Source organism: Cryptotermes secundus, unplaced genomic scaffold, assembly GCF_002891405.2.
Source record: "Cryptotermes secundus unplaced genomic scaffold, Csec_1.0 scaffold528, whole genome shotgun sequence".
Lineage (NCBI taxonomy): Eukaryota > Metazoa > Arthropoda > Insecta > Blattodea > Kalotermitidae > Cryptotermes > Cryptotermes secundus.
This window is the reverse complement of record NW_019724748.1, coordinates 1,094,108-1,111,359: the sequence shown is the minus strand read 5'-3', so window position 1 is coordinate 1,111,359 and position 17,252 is coordinate 1,094,108. Positions and strand designations below refer to the sequence as shown.

Below are 17,252 nucleotides of genomic sequence, written 5' to 3'. Positions count from 1 at the left end.
AGGACTGCAACATCTTTTCAGACCCTGAGGGTCTAAACGATCCTCTGAAACACCAGTCAGTTTCTGTCAGAGTACATGGCCTCACGTCCTAGAACATGAGAGCCTCAGCTGTCCTCAAAATACGGCACCTGTACCCGGACTGGCAGTACTATACACCACACGTGTACCTGGCGTGTCCTCTGTTCTCAGCTTCACTTCCAGAATTGCTGAACATGTCATACTTTGGGTCTACTTAAAACTGCAGGATAAACTGAAGTATGAATGCAGGTGACTTGTGCCGGCGTAACCTTCATATAACTGAATCAATCGACTATAATTGTAAAGAAGTGCCAATAAACCCAGTCATCAAATCCAGAACCCATTACTGTTAGTCACGGCAACCCTTACAGCTGACAATATTTTAAATTTACTTCAGTGACGACAAGGAATCTGGCCGTCAGGAATATCAATCAATGTTTTCAAACTTATTCGAGTCCCACCTTCTGAGACTAGTAGATATATACAAGCGCCTTAATGGGCACCAATATGGCACAATAAAGACAACAGGAATCGTCTTTATTAATTTGTTTAGCGACTTAAGTCATTTATTATGCTGATGTCATATCATACTTATATGCATAATGAAAACAAGCTTCGACACTCTATTGTCTCAGATATCAAGCGCGTCGTTAAATAAGCTGAAAATATCTGCATTCGAACGGCGGCATTCATTATTTGTTTGTCATACTGTACTTGCATACTAATTAAGCTAGTACGCGGCAAAGAGAAACGTTAAGAAATGTTAGGGCACGACTTGCCTGCCTGTAGCGCCTGTCTGCTTCTGGTTGTGCTCCATATGAAATGCAGACCTCACGGCGTATCTATTTACATACACAACATGTAAAACGTTTAAGATCACAATTTACTCACATGCCACGGCTTCAGGCAACGGCGCCGTCATCACGAGATTTACTGCACTTCTACATCTGTGGACTGTCCTGTGATATTTACACGTATATACAGTATACTGTATCGTGTACAGCCGTTGCTATGCAATAACCGCGAGATGGCGAATAAACAACGGTGTCATGCAACCAGTTTTCCAGCCAACGTTCCCGCTGCAATGAAAAGTCACGCAACAATAGAGTTATTGTCGGAAACGGTGTTTTCTACTCGGTCCGTGCAAAGGGGTTATACGGAAAACACTCCCGAGACCCCGTCCACCAGCGGCTGATCCGGGTGGATCAGAGGATGGAAATGTGACAAGGCACCACGGAACAGCATAAGAGGCCCTGACAGCACAGCACAAGCTATGCGGGCTTCAGGGATGCGGTCATGAAGAACCGTCAGTCGAACAGGGACAGCGGGAGAATCAGGTCAGGAATAAATTTGCACGAGGAACCCTTTAAGGACGGACGCTTGGGAAGAAACGTCGGCCGAAACCGGAAAGCATAAAGGAGAACCCTTGAAGGAGATGATCTCCACACGATTCGACCAGCAATACCTCGACTGCTGTTTATAGGACTCTTGGATAGCAACGGGTGTACTCGTTATGCTGATAATTTGGCGTGAATGAAATGAGAGTGAGATAAAGCGAGCTGCACTGATGGCCGTATAAGAATGAGATAAGTTGGATAACATGGATTTGGAACTTTTAAAGTCTGAGAAAGGGAGGAGTCCCTTATGTTTGGGGGACAGGATGCTAAATATATACTGCGAAAATGTTGGAAATTGAAGCGTGCAGCGCAAAAACAAGCTGTGTTCAGTTTGGCCGAAATGAAGCTTCCCATTGTTTCACATACATACCAAGTGCTATCGGACAGTTCCCGGACTGTTAGTGTTGCAACTGCCTCAATGAAAGAAGATGAGAGGGGAGTCCCAGGTCACACTTCCACAAGCCTATTGCATCGGTCTGCCACGTGACCCCGCGCTGTAAACATGTATTGTTTTTACACGAGTCCTTTTTCGACTTCGTGTTTCGTTTTGTCTGCGATGGATGGTAAAACAGAGCAACGTGTCTGCAGCAATTTTTGCGTGAAGCTCGGTAAATCCGCTACCGAAACCCTTGAAATGCTTCGTGGGGCTTTTGGAGAACATCCATTAAGCCGGACGACGGTTTTTGAATGGTATTCATGTTTCAAGGCTGGTTGAGTGTTAGCTGAAGATGATAAACATTCAGGGCGAACAAGGACCGATAAAATGACAGAAAATGTTGAGAAAAGTCGAGAACTCATCCACGAAGACCGTCGCCGAACAATCCATGAGCTCGCAGACACCGTTGTGATCGGTTATGGAGTTTGACAGATCTTAACAGAAAATTAGAACATGCCCCGCACTGCTCCTCCATCACGGCAACGCACCCGCCCACACTTCCCTGAAAACCACAGTTTGTGACTAACATGGTTATCGTTCCCAATCCTCCCTACTCGCAACACTTAGCCCCCTGTGACTTCGCTCTGTTTCCCAAATTGAAAATGAAACTGGAGGGACGACGTTTTGAAACAGTGTCTGACATCCAAAGGGGAGCGCAGTGACTTCCACGGGGCTTTCGAAGCGTAAAAAGAACCGATGGCATTGTTGTATACGTTCCCAAGGGGACTGTTTTGAAGGAGATGGCAGCCAGAATTGAGTAAGTTAAGCCAGCATTTCTTTTTTTTCCTAGTCCGGGAACTTTCCGATAGCAGCTCGTATATAAAAACTCCTCTCAAGTGACCAGTTACACTGTTACAGTGAAAATGGAAGGATACCGAGGTGTGGTTTAAATGAGCTTTTAGACAATCCCCCGCCCCAAGGTTGTTAAGATGGAAGAACTACATCCTTTTTGTGCCGGACTCTTCAATTCCTCCGTTGCAAATGGTGAGTACAAGAAAATACTGTAATAAGCAGCGCAGATGTAAATACAGAGTTATAATACAGCAACTATTTTTGTTAAAGTTCGATGTTACCTAAATTGGGTAATAATGTTAATAAAAGGCAATCCTCGTTCGAAGTAAAACTAGAAATTGATGGGAGAAAAGAGTAAGGGGGGTATATGTGGTTGTGGTGGTGGTGGTGGTGGTGGTGGTGGTGCTTGTCATGGTGGTAATAATAGCAGCAGTATTAGTAAAACATAAAGTTGCTCCTGTGTTAATTAAGCACCACGCTGAGGACGTACGAGGGGGTGGAGGTGTGTGGTCAGCTTCACGCTCCGACCGCCGAGTCAGAGCAATGCCGCTGTTCCCTTCAGCCCTCAAATATAAAAAGATGGCGCTTGCTCTTCTGCATTTTCTCGCATCCTGCTTTCATACGGCAGGCTGTGACACTCAATGTGTAACAAAAAGCTGTAATTAGCAGTTCTCGGTTAAATAATGTTTGAAACGCGGTCTTATACTGTGTATCTGCAAAACTTCAAGCAGCTAACCTCAAGGCTAAATAAAAATGGAACAGCATCTAATATTTCTGTACCGTTATACCGTCGTCATGCCCACAAATACTGGTTGTATACTTTTTTCTTTCTCTACGGCTCTACAGCCCTTTGTTGGACCTTGGCCGCCTTTTCAGTTCCTTATTCCTACACACAATCGGTAGAACTCCTTGGACGGGGGATCAGCCCGTCGCAAGGCCGCGCTACCTATACACAGAATAAACGCAATCAGACTTCAATGTTTTTTGCACAAATTACTTCCAAATCGCACTCCGCTTTTCTTCAAACTGTACAATCTTCGGATTAAGATTTTTGGCGTTCTCTGTGTATACTTAATATACATAAACGTAGGGCGAAGAATTACCACATTTAATAATAATTAAAAGCTGTTTCTTTTACTCCGATCCTACTTGAAGAAAATTAAACTTCAAATATTGCGCCAGAAAAAAACAGTCTGTGAATATCCATGGTTACAATCACATCCCTCTGGAAAAGCAGAGAAAAGAAAAATGGAGGAAATTTAGGAAATGGCTTTTGGAACAAGATTACTCTGAGCTTTCGAACAAGAGATATAATAATTTCGATTAGTTCATGGCCGAGGGCCAGAAGCACGTGCATGTAGTGAACAGTGTATTCACAGATGCTTACCGACAATAGCTTCTAATACTATACCTGTGGCTTTCAGAGGGTAAGACGCTTGTACATTCAACGTTCATCCGGTGTCGAGGTTAAGAGCACGCGAAGCTGCACCTCTATTCTCCCACACGTCTCAATTGCGCAGAAGTAAAGTTCACCTTCAGATCGCCAGGTGTGGCCAGCTGCCTGAACTCAGGGTGGCTTTCCTATGAAAGCAGCAAATTAGTTACAGGGTGCAGTGAGGTGTCTGATTAGGAACATTAATAGCAGACTGAAGCACCGAGACAGAAAATTATGTCCAAGTTCAAATTTATGGCCCTGCTATTGGCGTCCAAGGATTTCAATCAAACGTTTGCTCCACAGAAGCAAATTCCAAATCTTAAGAAGCAACGGAGTCAAGTCAGCGGTGTTTGAGGAGAACGACGATGATGGACGACGAGGAGGAGTAAAATATCCCTCCAATTAAACAATTAAACAACATGTCATTAAGGGATATGGATGCGTAGAAGTGAATCTCCCCGCTTTAGCCTCGACTAAAGGCTGGGAGTCGCTTCATAATACGGCTGCCCTGTGACCGCAGGAAGAGGTCCTCTTGTTCTCTATCTGCTATGGGGAATTTCATGGGCCATCGTCAGTCAGTGACGTACAGAACTGGCTATGCATGTGTGGGCAGTGGCCCCTATGGGCCCGCAGATTGTGTTACCTATCCTACTAGGAAAAAATATTGCATTGAAAATTTGTAATATTTTACAGAATCTAAATGAAATGTATGTATGTATGTTATAATAGTGCAACAAATATTTTGGACTAAAAACTGCCTATACGTATCTATACTCACTGCACAGTGGCGGTTCGGCCATTTTGTCATTATACTGAGGTAAGAATATACATTGTAACAGACATTACGCGTTTTGAAAGCATGGTACAAGCATGAAAAATTTCAAATCGATTACTTCATGTGAGCCTGTATTAAGTTGGTATGCAAATACTTTAAATGCGGGGGGATCAGGGGGCTTAAGTGTGCAATACGTGAGAACCACTGATGTGGACCGTCACGACAGATTCTATTTTCAAAATACCTCCGTTATTCATACGTCGGCAGGAAATTCAAGCGTACTTACAAAAGATCTTTATACCTGCACAAGGTATAAGATAGCCTGGCTTGCAAAGCAAATGGGCTTTACCTAGTTGGGTGTGCCGCCCTCCGTTCTAGAAGTGGTCACGAAGACAAACATTCTAAAACGCCCATGACGGGATTGAACCCTTCTTACCCAGGTCGCGGTCACTTACTGCCTCAAATGATTGTGCTAAGAGAGATAAATTAGGAACGAAACAAACGAAATTGGTATCAAGTGCGTTCCCAATGGCAGAGAGAGAGAGAGAGCTGTATGCCCTTCTTTCCCTCAGCGTACTGCCCTGCCCTGCCCTGAGCTGCTTCCAATTAGCTTTCGAAGTGGGACGTCACGTTGATGTAGGGATGCTCAGTGGGGGATAGTAAGCAATGGGATGCCGGGTGTTGACAGGTGTGCTAGCCTCACTCACGTGGCAAGAACTCCGAACCCAGAATCCAACAGTGGAGTGGACACACAACTGATTGTACAGTCACAGACAGCTTCTTTACGCAGTCCTGACGGATGTGACGGCGGTGCTCCAAAGCCGTACTTTCCAGATTACTGAAATTCGATAATAGAAGGTGGAGTTATCCCTGTAACAGGCCATGGAGGCCCATATGGTTGTGAGACGTCGAGGCTCCCACGTTTTCTAGATAATCGGCTCACAGATGGCGGTGAGGTTGTCAGCCTTATGCGCCGGCCGCCCTTTACCCCCCCCCCGAAGAGTCCTGGTACTCATTTCTGTTAGAGGCTGAGTCGACTCCAGGGCCATAGTGCGGCTGAAAGGATTAGGTCAAATTAAAAATCCAAAGACTTCATCAAGAATCGAACCCGCGACCTTCCGGCTTGCAGCATAATGCCGCAACCAACTACGCTACCGCGTGCCCCCAAAGTTCGATAATATAATTACTGGACACAGAATGTCCAGATAAGAGAGAAAATGACGTGAAGAGGCGTGATTTGCTCCTATCGAGGTCATGTGAAAGACAGCTTGTAGCGCCTGATCGCAAGCGATGCCACGCAGATGCTTCTTAGGTCTGAGAACACAGAAATTTGAATTTCGAACGTGATCGGACTTTCCACTGCGAGTGTGCTCGTGACTGGAAAGACTAATTAACTCTTTGTTTTGAAACAAGTTTCCTGATTGGAGAGCTCAATCAGATTTCAAACGAGTGCATCTGCGGGATCTTCCAGCACACGTATTTGCAGTGTGGGTGGGGCCAGGGTCTGCGCCCGCTCGGATGTCTGTGTGCGTTTATTCTGTTGCATTCTCATGTGCAGGTAGCGGCCTTGCGACGGGCTGATCACTCCTCCAAAGAGTCCTACCGACCCTGTATAAGACTAAGAACATGAAACAGCGGCCAAGGTCCAAAGGGCTGTACAGCCGTAGAGAGAGAGAGAGATAGACAGACAGAAATGGTGGGTTTCAGTGCAGCGAAGATTCCTTCTTCGGCATACTGAGGGTTTGCTTATGGGCGTATTTTGCAAGCAAAAGTGCCTAATTTCTAACTTCTGCTTAAGCTCTTGGTGTTGAGGTGGTAGGAATCTCCACTCTTGACAAAGCCGGACAATGTTAACTGCAAATTATATTTCCGTTCCCTTTTGTCTGGTGCTTCTAGGACCGCTTTGAAGCAGCGTAGATTCTTAACTGATTCTGAAGAAGTTACTTATATTAACCATAGGTGGTGATAACGGGTTATTTTAGTTTCTTGTGGTGGGGTGAGACTGAGTCCACTGGGGACGTCGGCCACTAACTGGCCTATTCTACCAGCCCCGAATGAATGTGGAGCAGTCGGTGGAATGACAATTGTCAGGGGAAACCGAAGCACTCGCAGAAAGCCTACCCCAGTACCATTTTGTCCACCAAAAATCCCACATGACCTGACCTGGGATCGAAACCGGGCCGCCGCGGGAGGAAGCCGGCGACTAACCGCCTGAGCTGTGGCACGGCCCTGTGATAGCGGTTAGTGTGGGCACGAACTCCAACACTATTTTTCTGTTACAGCTTGATTTTGACTTCTGACTTTTCTCTCGATCTGAATCTTTCTGGTCTGGCTTGGCCGCTTTCTTCCAAATCTCAATCTATAATTCAACATAACTGCTTCCTATGTTTCAACTATAATAAACGACATACAGCATGCGTCAAAAACGCAGTACTGAAACTCGCGCATGTGCATTTGTCGACGGGGCATAGCTCCAGCCGCACGTGTTCCCAGTAGTGAAAAGGAAGTTGTGTTGTGCAGTTGTTGGAAATGGGTCTCTCGACGGAGGAAGAAATATTCATAGTCGAGTATTATTTCCGCTCATAAGGAAATGGTCGCAAGAAAACTCGCTTCCTTGGTTTTGAGCGGCCAGATGTCGTCGTCCAGATACCGCTACATAGTACACGTGTGATGATATGGTGTGCCGTCTCAGCACACGGTATTTAGGCCCCTATTGCTCTTACCGTCACCCAAGAACGCTACAGGGACATGGTGATCGGACTGTTTCTTCAGGATTTGAGAAGGTTCTGTCATGCAAGGGGCCTTCAAATCACTAGACAGTGGTATCAACAGGACGTCTTTCCATTTCAGTACTGAGTATTTTGGCGCATACTGTACAATTAACATAAAGAACTCCGTTAGTAATTTATATATGAAGTGAGCAAAGAAAAACAGAAACCTGAGAACAATGCCAGCTCTTTGTATTCCAGCACACGCATATATTACATAACTAATTATATAAGTAAACAATTAGTATTATGTTTTTGGACATTATCCATCGTCTTGTCTAGTTCCTAAAAAACCGTGGTTTCTTTTTTAAGAACATAACGTTTCGGAGACCGGATTCTGTCCCCGTCCTCAGATATACCTCAGGAGACAGGGACTAGCTCTGTCTATTGGACCCAAATGAGTAGGTTTTACCTGAGGACGAGGACAGGATCCAGTCCCCGAAACGCTGTGTTTTTAAAAAAGAAACATAACGGTTTTTTAGGAACTAGACAAGACGATGGATAATGTCCAAAAACATAATACTTGTAGCAATTTACAATAGTCACAGACTTTTAGATTTTAAGAAAATAAATATACAAAATTTCTTTAAACTGTATCTCAGAACTCGGTCTTATACAAACACATTTCTCCCGGATCTGATTTCACCCCACGGCTGATACCTTGAAAAGGCAGTCAAATCGTTCGCTACAGTTGAAAATGCAATGTCGATGTCAGGAGAGCAGTATATGGGCAAGAGGTACCCTGTAAGCATAATTAGGTAATGATCCTAAGCTAATTTATTTTTCTAATCAATAATAGAATAAACAAAATATTAATCAATATTACTCGTATACAACTTAAAAATTGTTATCTTAATTTTCACATCATTCTAACAAAGTGGAAACTAATTAAATTAATTAAAAAGGACAGAGATTGCATCATTGGCTGGGGACCACAAAGGGGCAGAGGTGTTCTTTCTCAAGTCACAGACACTAGCAGATAACCGCCTTAATATCAATGAAATACAATTCCTGTACAAAAAGATGGACATATGTTTTAATCGGTTCAAACTTGATCCGTAACACAACACACAAAATTCCCAACAGCTGCAGCCTGTTGATCCATCTGTGACGTCACGTAACGTGAACATTTAATTGTGATGAGTTCGTGCGGCTGGAACTGAATTGTGTTGCAACTTCTACGTGAGACTCCCACGTCGAATTAAAGAAATCTGTTTAACGATTTGGGCATTGTCAGACAAGCAGGAGGACAGACGTGACCTCAAGATGAGGCATTCTTTTGAATTCTAACGCCAAATGACCCAAGTACCTCATGCATCTCTCGGCCGGAAACAGTAGGTACGGCAGTTCACACAAGGGTGTATGACCTCTCGTGGGGATCTGTCAAGCAACGGCGCTTCGCATGTCAGAAGTTCGCATTACTCGAGTGAATCCACGCGTGTCGGTCTCTTGTCAAATATGAGCTTGATATTGTCACCGGAAACACGCGGTTATAAGTACTATGGACTTCGGAAACATGCACATGCACGTTGCAATCTTCGCCTCACCGTTACACTCACTGCATAGCCGTGCTATAACAGAAATGCCTTACTTTCACGCCCTTCTCTCGGTATCTTCCGAATTCAGAGCGCATTTCCCTGTTCATGAAACTCGGAATTTAAAATATGCTCACCTTTTCTGTCTGTCCCCTTTGCCCAGGAAGGGGTTCGTACTGAAAACGGTTACAGAGGCTTAATATGAGCCATCACAGTTTCTATACAAAGCGAAAAAAAAATTGCAACTGACAACTTCTTCAACATTAATAATTAAGTATTAATCATTAATTAATTAAGCATTAATTAATTGATTAATCATTAATCTTTTTTAATGTGGGCAGTTCCCACAAAACTAAGTTAATGTGATATATAACATGGCTTCTCCATTTTTTCAGTAAAGCAAATGCTAGTAACGCACTGGCGAATCAATGTTGCCGGAAAGCAAATTTCAGTTTATTTGTCCAATAGGATATACGTTTCGCGTACTCCAAGTCCAATCTTAACATCCAGTCTTAAAAACAAAAATACAATATACAAGTTAGAGAAGCTTTGCTCGGCATCTTTCGTGAGAGGGATGACAGGGAGACTGTTGTTGGCGCGGGCTGCGCTCTGTCGGAGCACTGTTATCACAACCTCAATCAGCATCACGATATTATTTTGACGGCCGGGGTCGACTGTAGGCAGGGGAAATGGATCTTCTGTTCACACCCGGCTCTCTCGCTAAGACAACCTCCCAGGTCTGGGTCCTCTCAGCCGAGGACCGCGGGTCCTCCACGTCCATTGCACGCTCTTGACATGCCTTCAAGCGGGCACACACAAAACCGGTCACCAAATGCCACTTACAGCTGGACCGGTAATACTCGAATATTCATTTGATAATTCGACGCTTTACATGCAAACGGCTTGTAGTTTTACTTTGCTTCTGAACTCAGGGTAATAAAAAGGATTACAAATCAAGGTTATTTAAATCAATTCCTTAAGTACGTGTTCTCAAACATCCCTTGTATTCTATTACGCACCTCTGAGTCAAGAAGGAGCATAATTAAATGACGGTTATAAAATGGGCCATCCATTTCTCTTCCAAGAGCAGATTATCACTGGATACACGTTTCCTCTTTCAGCTCTCTTCCTCGGCCTGGAGGTGAGTGGCCACAGACCCTGTACACCCTGGGTACGAGACCTAGCGGCTCTTGGACACGATGCAGAAGATCAGTCACTTCACTGACTGAGCTATCTCGGCTCCATATGTCTTCATTACCCGCTGGAGGGATCGCCGAAAGAAGCCAATGCTCTTCAATGGTGGCGCATCAAGCGACAAATGCGCATGCACCACAGGCGCTCGCCATGTCGCAGGAAACATCTCTTGTTGCCCGCGCTATGAGAACATTCTAAGAACGCTATTACCTCGAATCGAATCCTCGCCGTTACGACACGCAAAAGGCTAATTTACACCCAAACTCAATTAAATCTATGGACACTATTACTGGCGCACGCTATATGAAAGTAACCAACACAAAGTAGATAAAAGTGAGTAAAGAGGTTCGTATGTAACATTTGAGCATGCGCGTTAGCAGAAATATAAATAACGCGCTCAGGATAAAATACGTTTCTAATAAGGGGCACCCACAGCAAATATTCAGATCTGAACATGAGATGCATCGGCGGGATATTCTGTAAACAACTAACTGCAGTAGTTGAGTTGCATAATTTAAGGCAAAACGGGAGAGAGAAGACTTTCTGAAAGAAGGCAAAGAAATTATAGAGCTATGAAGGTTTTCTGTTCTGTTCTTCTTCATCTTCAGCAACAAGAGGAAGAACGGGAGAAATAAACGCATTGAACAAACTGAATGCCCGAATATTTTGCCACGTTCAGCGATTGTGGCACCTTACTATACTCCAACGAAGAGAAGGCGAAGAAAATTTGGAGTACAGCTTGTCGATCTTGACTATTCTACTTTCATTAAATTTCATTATACCACGGACAACAGTAAGAGTGGCCCGAAAGTTGCGCCAATGTTTTCGGCTTTAAAAGTACACGAGGTCAAGCCCTTGAGGATAAAGTAGGCTTTCATGGCGAGTAAGTGTGCTAAAATCTCGGGTGACCAAACGTGTCAATATTTAGTTTTTAACTCAACAGTGACACGGCTAATCACCAGAGACGATTTTAGTGCTATTTGTTAATTTCGTCACCTTATCTACATTGGAGGATAGCACGTGGTTCGGAAGCTTCCAAATCGCAATGTTGCAGCCTTCAAACAATTCGTCTGCATAGTCCTTCATGGCTCTATCTTCACATTTCGTGGAACAGGGAAAACAAGACTGCAGTGTTCGAAATATGAGATGAACATAGGGGACAGGACAAAAGAGATCTCTTCTGATTTATGTTACAGACCAAGATAACAAATGAAACAGAATACATATCTGGCAAACATGAAGCCAATACAATTAGACGGTTCAAGTGGTTACATAAAGTCTAGTAATTGCAGTTTGAATTCGAGTGCAGGGAGGGATCCGGGAGATACCAGACTCATTCCCACAGCGGCCTTTAGAGAGAAAAAGGAACGCCTCATTACGTCAGCATGTCTGTGCATTAGTACCAGGACCTTAACCGTTGGACAGATATTTTTAAGTTCGGTTCTAAAGGTTTCCAACACAAGCTATTCGGAAAATTCCGATTTAAAATGACATTAATATGTAACAGTTTATGTAAGATCATAAATGGCCTTTAGAATTTAAGCCGTAAATCATTTCACAAGTTCGTTATACTTCCGCCAGACTCTGCTGAAAAATTGAGAATGATAACCGTACCATTCCATAATAAAGCGTAGTTTATACAAGGCCATAAATGGACTTTTCCGCGTACTGCATAAACCGTCTCACAGACATTGCTGAACTTCCGCCGGACAGTTCTGACTTTCTGCTGCATTCGCTAAGAGTAAATCCTTGACTGCATGCGTATACATTTTAAGCGCCTTATATCTGTACACCGATCTTTTAGATTAGACGAGTTTAATAAACACCAAGGACCGCCGACGATAGTTGTACCGTCTCTGTACGCTTCCGGTCCTGCCCAAGCCCAACACTGTGGAGCCCACGGCTCGTTTAACCCCACTGCGAAGTTGTCAACCCTAACTACATTTAACCAGAAGTCTGAATCTACAAATGACAGCAAGTCTGTTTTACTGGTGACGAACTGGAGACTGAAATGAAGGACATACGATTGACGCCACAACTGCACCAATCCACCAATCCACCAATCCTATCAGGTCACTACTGAAAACATGAACAATCCGAGTCACCAAGTTAGGTGGCTCCCTTGCCGCCAGTTCTCAAAATATAATTACAACGATCAAGTCAAGAGGATGAGATGGGCAGGGAATGTAGCACGAATGGGGGAGAAGAGGAATCCATATGGGATATTGGTGGGAAGGCCAGAAGGAAATAAACCACTGGGGAAGATCAAGACGTAGGTTGGCGGACAATATTAAAATGTATCTTAGAGAGATAGGATGGGATGGTAGGGATTGGATCGATCTGGCTCAGGATAGGGACCGGTGGGGGGCTCCTGTGAACACGGTAATGAACCATCGGGTTCCATAAAATGCTGGGAAATTCTTGAGTAGCTGCAGATTTTGCTTCTCCTCAAGAAGGGCTCAGCTCCACAAATGGGTAAGTAAGTGTGTAAGTTAAAAAATATGCTACAGAAGAAAGTTCTGTACTTAAAGTTTGAAAACAACAGGTAAACTTAGATTCTAAAGGGTTCTGACGAAGGTGCATAACTCAGAATTACTGAAAGAAAGCAGTCTTCTGGGATTTGGCACCGTGTATATGTGGTGTTAACCGACGTTTCGGCTGAAGATGGAGGCGATACGTTCCTCCGAAACGTCGGTTAACACCACATATACACGGTGCCAAATCCCAGAAGACTGCTTTCTTCATAGTCACCGCCGTGAAAGCCTCAAATCTTACTCAGAATTACTGGGTTTTAGGACTTTGTCCATCGTCCGATATTCTATAAACCAGAAAGCATAAGGTTTCGGAAACTGGATCTGTCTCCGTCCTCAGGTGAGGTGGAAACATCTATTCTGTTGGGTCCCTTGGGAAGGTAAACTTAGCTGTGCATATGACATGAGAACGTGCAGTAGCAACGCTTACACCTCCGGACACGCCAATATACTGCGGGCAGTACGAGCTAGCTAATTACGTGAATAATGAACACGTGACGATCTGCTTGATATGGGTATCCGTTTGGCCATCACATGCCGCAGGTTGTTCCGTAATGAAGACGTTCCCCACGAGACATGTCAGCAGAATCTGTTGTCAGAAAGCAGCTCCTACCAAGGCGAGCATCCTCATTTTGGTTTCATGACGGACACACTCCACACCCACACACAGAGCGACATGCAGTGTCAGATTAGCGAAACGCAATCGGCAGCTCATGTGTAAACCGACTGGCTGCAGGCTGGACGACCTGTGTTCGACTCCTAACAGCGCACGAGATTTTGTATTGCGGCATATTTGTTCAAAGCGATAACTGTGGAACCGGAAAAACAGCCGTTACTAGCGAACGGCTCGGTAAACAAGTTCCCGCTGCAACGGATACACATGCAACAATGCAGGTACTGTTGGAAACGGTGTTTTCTGCTCGGTCGGTGTACATGAGTTAGAAGGAAGACAGTTGGGGAAACCGTGTCAGTTCTGTACGGGAGTCTGTGAAGAAAAAGGGCAGCTGGTAGAGGACGCCGTTCATAGTGTACATGAGGGCGTGAAACTGAAGAATCGCCACTATTAGAAACTGTTACAAGGGAACGGCTGAACACATATAACAGCTGGTGTTATGGTGATCTGTGAATTGGGGAGAGAGACTGGCGATGGCAAGGTAACTGCTTGTAGTTCCGACTCGTGTGTATATGTTGTAAATAGATCCAAGATCCAATTCAAAACCTCGTCGACAGTCACTCTGAATCGTGACGGTATTACCGTCCTGCCGTCGCCTTGATCTCTCAAGTGGTCTCCCTTCATAAAACGTAACGGAAGGGGAGCAACGTGCAAACAGAAAACTGCAATGGTGGAGATCAAAGGGCAGCAGGACAGAGGGGAGAGAACCGGAAGAGGAGAGGCCCTACAGAAGAACTGGGGACGTTATAGGGCATTCACTGCACAATAGCAAAAGCGAAGAAGAGGAAGAAATTAATTAAATTCGGAGCTTCGCAGTGTGAGTAACAAATAAGAGCGATATTGGTTCCAGAGTTCAGGGCAGTGAGGCACTGAGGCAGGAAGCAACGCGAGCAATACACGTACTTCGATTATTCTGCTTCAGACATCACTCGCTCATGGAGCTGAGCCCTTCTTGAGAAGCCACCAACTGTGTAGCTACTCAAGAACTTCCCAGCATTTTATGGAACCCGAAGGTTCATTACCGTGTTCACAAGAGCCCTCCACTGGTCTCCATCCCGAGCCAGATCAGTCCAATCCATACCATCCAATCCTATCTCTAAGATCCATTTTAATATTGTCCACCCACCTACGCCTTGGTCTTCCCAGTGGCCTCTTTCCTTCTGGCTTTCACCCCAATATCCTATACGCATTCCTCTTCTCACCTATTCGTTCTAAATGCCCTGTCCATTTCACCCTCCTTGACTTGATCATTATAATTATAGTTGACAAGAGCACAAGTTATTGTGCTCTTCTTTATGCATTTTTCTCGAACCTCCTGTCACCTCATCTCTCTTCGGTCCAAATATTCTCCTCAGCACCCTCAGTCTATGTTCCTCCCTTAATGTCAGAGACCAAGTTTCACGCCCATACAGAACCACAGGCAAAATTATAGTTTTGTATATTCTACTTTTTTATGTTTTTCGACAGCAGACGAGAAAACAAAAGGCTCTGGACTGGATGGTAGCAAGCGTTACCCGAGTTCAGTCTCCTTTTAATTTCCTCCTGAATCAGGTTTTGGTTTGCTTTCGTCGTTCCCAAATATCTGAACTGTGCCACATTTTTAAAACATTTGTTTTCTATCTTTATGTCATGATTTTGCCCTGCATTTTGGTGACGAGACAGCAACATATACTTAGTTTTCTCTGTGCTTACTTCTAGACCAACCTCCTTATTTGAGTCAATTAAAAGTCTGTGTGTTTCTCTTTACGGTAATTATATATCGTCACCCAGTAGAATGACATCATCAGCATAGACAGCGGCTGACAAGTCTGATGATTACTGTCTTGACACGATTCAGTCCGGTAAGTGTCTATCAGATCAGTAAACATGTGTACAACTGCAAGGCGCCATGTCTCAGGCGACAGTAAACATTAGAGTCAGCACCATGGAAATCTCACACAAAAAATGAATTTTCCTGACGAAGCAAGGACAGCAGGTTACATATGAAGTTATTAGAGGCCTATGGGAGCGACTGAAAGTGGTTTCATAAGGAGAAACACTAAAGGTTCGGCAGAAGCGTCAGGAAGAGCAGTACGCAGGACCCTTCAGAACACAAACAGATTTTGTGTCTGGTTCCACATTCCAGCCTCCAAAACACTGTTTTTTTTAAATAAACACAGGGCCCTGGATAACGTTCAGAATCATAATAATTGTACAGACATTAGGTGCACCTTGAAAGTGGTCCTCACTGGAGCACGTTTCCCGCAGGAGTAACAAAAACAAATCAATAAATTCGGCGAGGGAAATACTTCGTAAATGTTCTCCCCACCTAACCGAATGTGACACACAGGACATCCGGCACATTTGTACCCACTTTCCTACCTGTTCCTCCTAAACAGAACCAGCATGATTTTCCGAACCACAGCCACCGCGCTCTTGAGCTTAGGTTTTCCAGGGTCATGCAGGATACTCGTAGCAACATGTATACTGTACAAACATTAAGCAGAATTTAGCTGCAGCGAAGTGCGAGTTCAGGAGATACTGAGAACTCATTTGTGTAGGAAGTGGCATATACTGCAAAACCTACCCACATTCCTACTCATGTTGCTACCACTTGGAGCGCTTCCTTCCACTTGAATTTCTTAATTTTAGACAGTCGCAAGGCTGCTACCTACACACAGAACAACACAAACACAGACATCCATACCTTGATTGTGATTCGAACCCACGATCCCAGCGTTCTAGCTAGGGAAGACAGTTGACGACCTAAAGCGCGCGGCCTGCTCATGTATGTTACGACAGGAGTGGTGTTGCTCCTATGTCAGCACGTTGTAATGTAGATTGCATACGGCACAGGAGCCGTGCAACCACAGTTGAGCCGCCCAGCGTTCTGAGGTGTACGCGAGGAAACAGAAACACAATTATTGCGACCCTCCCATACGGAGCCGGGTCCCACGCCATCCACCACATTAATCCGGCCTTGCTTTCCACGTCATTTTCTTCCCTTCCGCCGTGGTGGCAGTTATCTGCCTCGTTAGCCGAATCGATGATCTGTCGTCATCCAGACGGGCGCTAATGGCCTCTACGTTGTCTTGAATTTCGTCCTCTTTATGTTGCTCTCACATGGCAGTTCTGTGCGCTTACACTATCAGGTTCATCACGAGCCCCACATTTTCTTCATCAGTCTCCGGGGTTAAAGCGGTTGGGGTGTGAAGCTGACCACTCACCGCCATCTCTTCCACACTCCCTCAAGCTTTTACTGTTGATGTCAGCATAACCTACCAAAGTTCAGCAGGGTGCAGTTTGCAGCAACATGGAGGCAATCGTAGAGCTGCATGCCCTCTTTCCTTAGGTATTCCGTCGATCTTACTCGTACGTATGTCCTAGTTACACTTACGCGTAATATTGCTTCAACAACTTGTCTTCGAAATGGATATTTACTTTCCTTCATGATTCTGTAGGCAACATTTTGTTTCGGCCGAGGTAAGACGCAGAGACCTTAGCGATTAACAACTCAGGTTGGAGGTCACCAGGAAGCTGCTCAACAACACACATTTCAAAGCAGTCGTAATCCATTCCAACCCGGACACAGATACACGAGTTTCGTATTCGGCACAAATCCGTTTTCATTTCAGAAAAGGCAGCTCCCGTCCTGGTTGTGCCTTCAAACTAGCAGAGACCTGGCGCTAACTAATCTGCCAGCTCCTGGACTGGCTTAC

The 17,252-nt window shown here is 44.7% G+C and overlaps 1 protein-coding gene across 8 annotated transcripts in view; it reads right to left on the bottom strand.

Annotated features, from left to right (window-relative positions):
• The window catches only part of LOC111862894 (protein-tyrosine sulfotransferase), a 193,776-nt gene that overhangs the window by 48,116 nt on the left and 128,408 nt on the right, over nucleotides 1-17,252 (bottom strand). The gene's annotated exons all lie outside the window — the stretch shown is intronic.